Here is a 6,747-nt window from a genome sequence, read left to right as displayed (position 1 = left end):
CTTTCAAGCCTCCTCCTGCCTCAGCCTTTCAAGTAAACTACAGGTATGCACTACCACACCTGGCAGAACATTTTATTTTGATAGATTTCTTTTTAGCTAATGAAAAAATAAAATGCTAGACATCTGTTCTCTCATGTATCCCTAATCACAGCCCAATGGGGTGGATGCTATTCCTCGAATTTTACAGATAAAGAATTGAGCTCAGAGAAGGGAATTAACTTGTCTGAAATCACACGAGCAGTTAAGAGGCAAAGCGGAATTTTTTTTTTTTTTTTTTGCGTAAATCTTGTTTTATTTAGATGGTTGTTTGATCACACAAGGTCCAAAAAACACTCAATAAATTAATACAATCAGATGTTAACAATTGGTCTTCAAAAATTGTAGCCTGTGATGCCACATTTGCCTAAGATCTCTCAGATGTGAAACCACATTCGCACCTCGGTGGCCACCGAACCCTGTAGCTCAGTTTCCTTGCTACGAGTGAGTGGGTTAAAGCTACCAGTGTGAGCACTGTGACTACTTTTTCTTCAGACTCCTAATAGCTATAGGGATGTCAGATGGGGTTGGAGGAACCAGCTCAGCCTTGACATAGTGCCAAAATACAGCCAGCTCCAGACTTGAGTAAGTCACAGCCGATGTCACCGGCCCTGGGGCCTTCTCAGGGAAATTACAGACAAGTTGGGCCATGGTTCTACGATGAAAGACCTGTCACCCCCAAATCCCAGCAGAATGTCAACTCCAGCAAAGCTGAATTTTAGACCAAGCCTGTTTACCACGTTGAGAGGCCTGAGATCTCAGGCATAATATTGAGATGCTGCGTTCATGCAAGGAGCCAGGACCTGAGTCCTGTCCGGGAGGCACTGCCAAGACCAGACTGCTTCCTGCTAGCACCAGAGTCAAGGGTCGTAAGTGCTAGGAAGGCCCAAGTTTCCAACTCAGAGCTTCTCCTGCTGCCACAGAACCAACATTTATTTACAGAACCAACATTTCTAGGCCCAGCAGGTGTCTAGCACAGGCAGGATGACCCCAAACTCCTAGTCTTAGGCTTCACGAGGCCTGGGAATAAACAAGTTCGTGTTAACAGAAACAAGCAGTGCATGCTTGTAATCCCAGCTACTTGAGGGGCTGAGGCAGGAGAATCACAAATTTGAGGTCAGCCTGGGCAATTTAGATAAATTCTGTCTCAAGATAAAAAATTTTTAAAGGGGGCAGTGATATAACTCAATGGTAGAGCACTTGCCAATCATGCATGAGGCCCTGGGTCAGATCTCCAGCACTGCAAAAAGGAAGGAAGGAAGGAAGGAAGAGCTTAAATTTCACTGGACGCCATCCTTGAAATCTACCTCAATTATTTTTTCCTGTATTTGTCAAGCATTTTGGTTAATAGCTAAAACCACGAGCAAGTAATGTCCATTCTTTTTTTTTTTTTTTTTAAGAGATAGGAGGGGGAGAGGGAGAGAGAGAGAGAGAATATTTTTTATAATATTTATTTTATTTTTTTAACTTTTTTTTAGTTCTCGGCGGACACAACATCTTTGTTTGTGAGTGGTGCTGAGGATCGAACCCGGGCCGCACGCATGCCAGGCGAGCGCGCTACCGCTTGAGCCACATCCCCAGCCCGTAATGTCCATTCTTGGCTTCAGTTTCTATGTCCATGAAACAGACACAATAGCCAGGCATTGTGGCACACACATGCAATGCCAGTGACTTGGGAGCCTGCACAGGAGGACCACAAGTTCAAGGCCAGCCTGGGCAACTTAATGAGACCCTATCTCAAAATAAAAAATAAAAAGCTCTGGAGGGCTGGGGATGTGGCTCAGTGGCAGAGCGCTTGCCTAGCATGTGTGAGGCACTGGGTTCGATCCTCAGCACCACATATAAATAAATAAAAATAAAGGTCCATCAACAACTAAAAGATAATTTAAAAAAATAAAAAATAAAGCTCTGGAGATGTAGCTCAGTGGTAGAGTGCCTTGGGTTCAATCCCTAGTACCAGAAAGAAAGAAAGAGAAATGTAGGGGTCTCGTGGTCCTCCTGGAGGCTGCTGCAGACTGTTCAAAGTATGGGATGGACAAATGGGCGCTGTTAGGTGGCTGTGCCCAGATGACAGAATAGCTCCACATCTCCTCTCTCAGATGTGCCCCTGAGGGAGGTCACCTGCTCCCTTCTTGGAGAGCCAAGGACGCTGTGTCCTGCCCCAACCCCAGCACTGGGCCAGCATCCCTGCCTAAGTCAGCAAAGCCAAGTTCTCTCAGTGAGGGGACGAGTGCTGCTCCTGGACCTGCACTCCGCTTTGTCCACCGAGGGTGGGAGGGGCTCGCCAGGCGGCTGAGCCCCTAGAGGAAGCAGCTCCACCTGGCTGCTGACCAACTGGTCCCCGGTTCTTGTTCAGCACTTAGGTTGCTCTAACCCCGCGCCCCGGGTTTCAGGACCCAAACCAGCCCACAGTGTCTGAAGCTCATTAGACTCTGCACCTGGTCCTGGCTGCCCCAAATCTTCCAGCCCAACTAGAAAAGACTCTAAGAAGGGACAGCCAATGATCAGAGCGTTCAGAGATCTAGAGACAGCGTTGAGGGAAAACGGATCAGTGAGAGTTGCAGGGTTGCGCTGCCACAGGGAAGGCACGTCGCATCACACTCCATGGCTGGAAATGCTTCATGGCTTCCTGGACCCCCTGGTTTAGCTTATGAGGCCACAGTTGATCCAGCCCCTGCCCCCGCCCACTTCTAAAATGTGGACAAGAACATCACCATGTGCATAATCTCACTTCATTCTGCCAGAGAAGGTAATGTCTCTATTTTTCCAAAAAAGGAAATAAACCTCAGAGATTTTAAATGATTAGCCAGAATTTGAGCCCAAGCTAACTCCAGAGTCTTTAAGATTCACAGCCATTTTAAGAACCAAAAGGGCACTTGTGAAAACAGTTAGGAAAGTGGACAGGAGAAATTGGAAAGTCGGGTGCCAAAATTCAGGCTTGTTGTCTTAGCTCCTTGGGAGGTTGGAGGATCGCTGGGGCCCTAGAGTTGAAGGTCAGCCTGGGCAACATGATGAGATAGTGTCCCTTAAAAAAAGTGACTCTGGAGGCTGAAGCAGGAGAATCATAAGTTTGAGGCCAGCCTCAGCAATTTAGTGAGACCCTGTCTCAAAGTAGAAAATTTTAAAAGGGCTGAGTATGTAGCTCAGTGTAAAGCACCTCTCGGTTCAATCCCCAGTACAAAAAAAAAAAAAAAAGTAAGGAAAAAATAAATAAATTAGGGGTGCCATTCATAGTAAAAATCTTTTCTTTCTTCTTCTCCTTCTTTTCTTCTTCCTCTTCTTCCTCCTCCTCCTCCTCTTCTTCTTCTTCTTCTTCTTCTCCTTCTTTTCTTCTTCCTCTTCTTCTCCTTCTCCTTCTTCTTTTTGGATGCAGGGGATTGAACCCAGAGCCTTGTGTATGCTTACTATGAACTATACCACTGAGCTATAACCCTAGCTCCGTCATAATAAAAAACTATTGAGTTAACTTGATTATACTTTTCTCTCCTTGATCAAAACCCTCAGAGTATCTATCCAACACTATCTTCACCTATAGATTTGGTCACTCTTAGTTAACCAAAGGAGACCAAAGAAATCAGTGCAAGTTGGCTTACAAAATTCAGGGTTTGCCTCTTAGGACTTATAGACTCTGGTCTGTGCCCAGCTAGCAGGGGCTCTCTTAAGGTTTTTACTCTGAGCAGTAGTATCAAGAGCTAAGAAGGTATAAAGGTTGGAAATTAGTTCAGGCCAGCTGTGAGAACCCATTAGCAGAACACACCTGGAGGTCATGACTTTCAGGTTAAAGAAGATAGCCCAGCCTTTCGTAAAGTGACAGCGGTGTTTCACTAGCTAACCACTACAATAAATGATTTAAAAACAAGCATTCAGTTTCACAGCCACAGGCTGAAATTACAAGACAACTGGCAAGACGTAGAAAAATTATCAAATATCTGAAATGCAACTCAATATGTGATAGTTGAATGCATGAATATGAAATGAAGAAATATGTATTGAAATGAAACAATGCATTTATGCATCAGAGAACTGTTCATAAACCTTGTAGCTTTTTTTGGGTGGGGCATGATGGCACTTGCCTTTAATCTCAGGATACTGAGGCAAGAGGATTGCAAATTCAAGAACAGCCACAGCAACTTAAGACGAACCTGTTTCAGAAATACAAAGGGCTGAGGATGTAGCTCAGTGGTACAGCACTCCTGGGANTGGGGGGGTGGGGCATTTCCTGGAAATTGTCCAAAGGCACTTTATAACTGAGCCACATCCCAGCCGCTTTTATTTTTTTATTTTGAGACAGGGTCTTACTAAGTTGCTTAGGGCCTTGCTACATTGCTGAGACTGGCCTTAAACTTGCAATCCTCCTGCCTCAGCTTCTGAGTTGCTGGGATTACAGGTGTGCCTTGCTACCCTGTAGTAATTCTTGATGTGATAGGCCAGGTCCTCCAAGAAGCAAATGTCCAGAGAGGATTAGGTGCAGGAGAGATATATTAAAAGAAATGCTTGGAGGAAAAATGACCAAGGAGCTGGAAGGAGGTCTTGGTGGTCAGCCATGGTGCAAGGGAGATCACCTCAGAGCATAGTGAGGGCAAGATGGGGAGCTTGAAGTTTGGGTAGGAAAAGTCTTAGACCTAGTGCAAATCTTTTTTGTTTTTACCAGGAATTGAACGCAGAGCACTTTACCACTGAGCTACTTCCCCAGCCCTTTTTATTTTTCTATTTTGAGACAGGGTCTTGATAAATTGCCCAGCTGACCTGGGATTATAGGCACGTGCCACCTTGCCCAGCCTGACCTAGACTCTCACGCCTGTAATCCCAGTCGCTACAGAGGCTGAAGCAGGAGAATTGCAAGTATAAGGCCAGCCTTGGCAACTAAGTGATGCCCTAAGCAACCTAGCAAGACCCTGTTTCAAAGCAAAAAGTATAAAGGGCTGGGGATGTGGTTTAACGGTTAAGTGCGGCTGGTACAGGAAAAAGAAAGAAAGTTAATTTCATCAAAATCAATGGAATCCTCAACCCAAAATTGCCTTTGTTTGTATCCCTGCCTGGGAACAGCCAGTGGGAAGTGTGGCCCCACAGAGAATGTGGTGACGGATTTCAGCCATTACAGTTGGGTCATACACTCAGGTATGTCATACCATTTACTAAAGGCACTAATTATGGAATAGCAAGACTAACTATAGATGCACATAATTTTCCAAAAATTTTATTTTTTAAGTTATTTTTTATTTTTTTAAAATATTTTTTAAGGAGAAAGAGAGAGAGAGAAATTTTAATATTTATTTTTTAGTTTTCAGCAGACACAACATCTTTGTTTGTATGTGGTGTTGAGGATCGAACCTGAGCCGCACGCATGCCAGGCGAGCGCGCTACCGCTTAAGCCACATCCCCAGCCCTCCAAAAATTTTAAAAGAAAAAATACATTACAAGTCTTGATTGTGTTCTCAAGGACACTTCATGAAGTCTCTGGAAACATCTTGAGAAATTCTGGATTTTGTGAATAACTGGAATTGTGGAAAGAGGACACAGGACAGATCAGGGACATCTGGGTTTTAGCCTCATTCTGTCACCAGTGTGCTCTAGGAGTCTTTAATTTCATAGTTTCCATACCTTAAAATGAGTACAAGGAAGAGGGAAATTGACCCTCAGTGTCCCTAAGGAGAGAGTCTAAGCCAAAGATTCTGTGGCAGTGTGGTTGCTCTAGGACCTGTACCCTTACTCTGTGCCCTCCTGTCAGGCAGGGACCTTGTTCCCCAACACAATCTACCCCCAGCTCCTTCTGAGCAGACTGGCTCAACTGCTGGTCCTGTGGTTTCCCTTGACTTAGCTGTCATAGCAACTGTGGGTGCTACTGAGGTGGTGAAGCGTTGAGGGGTTGCGGTGGGCAAAGGGAAGGTGTCACTTTCCAAAATAACCTCTGAGGAGAGCCCGGTGGCCACTTAGAAGCTGACTTACCACCCCACTGTTTCCAGGAAATACCCAGACGTTTCTAACAAACATAGCTTGGTTCAAAGTTGTAAGGCCTCCTGCACAGAGGGGTACAAATCCGGGGCCTGAAGGGCTCACCAGGTTTGGAGGGGATCTGTGAGCAGAAGGAGGAGCAGGGGACAGGGCTAGTGTTAAGAAGCTAGAGATCAGATTCTCCAAAAGCAAGCAGCATGTCTACCATCTGACTGAGGTTCCCTGATGGCTGAGTCCTGTTCCCCCTTAAGATGGGTCCCCACAGGGTGGACTCTTTGTCTCCTATTAGACTGGAAGTTTCACATGGCCTTTCAAACTGCAGTCACCTCCAGTGTATCTGAGTCTGCGCAGACCTTCTACCCATCTCCCAGAAGTCAGCTTCAGCCCCTGCCTCTTAAATTCCCCCCATAGACCTCCTTCCAGGGTCTCTGTTTGATTTCAAGCTTCAGCTAACTCTCTTTTTCTCGATTTTCCGTCTGCACACCTAGTCCAGGTCACCTCTTTGTTTCCATCCCCTAAAAGGGGCAGAGGCTTCTAGCTAAGGCATCAACAGTGACTCTGGGGCTGGGGTTGTGGCTTAGTGGTAGAACGCTTGCCTAGCACACGTGAGGCACTGGATTCAATCCTCAGGACCACATAAAAATAAATATAATAACAGTTCATGAAACAGGTCATGTCCAGTAGGTGTCCATCTCTGACTACAGGCTGGCTGCGCGCCAGGCACAATGCTAATGCCTTACAACTGTCATCTCATGTCAT

General features: G+C 45.6%; 1 pseudogene; it reads right to left on the bottom strand.

Annotated features, from left to right (window-relative positions):
* Positions 1–371: 371 nt before the first annotated feature.
* LOC107141540 lies at positions 372–687 on the bottom strand (annotated as a pseudogene).
* Between the last annotated feature and the right edge of the window lie 6,060 nt (positions 688–6,747).

Source organism: Marmota marmota, unplaced genomic scaffold (assembly GCF_001458135.2).
Source record: "Marmota marmota marmota unplaced genomic scaffold, marMar, whole genome shotgun sequence".
NCBI lineage: Eukaryota > Metazoa > Chordata > Mammalia > Rodentia > Sciuridae > Marmota > Marmota marmota.
Note: the sequence above shows the minus strand (reverse complement) of the source record. Positions and strands in the feature narration are given on the sequence as shown.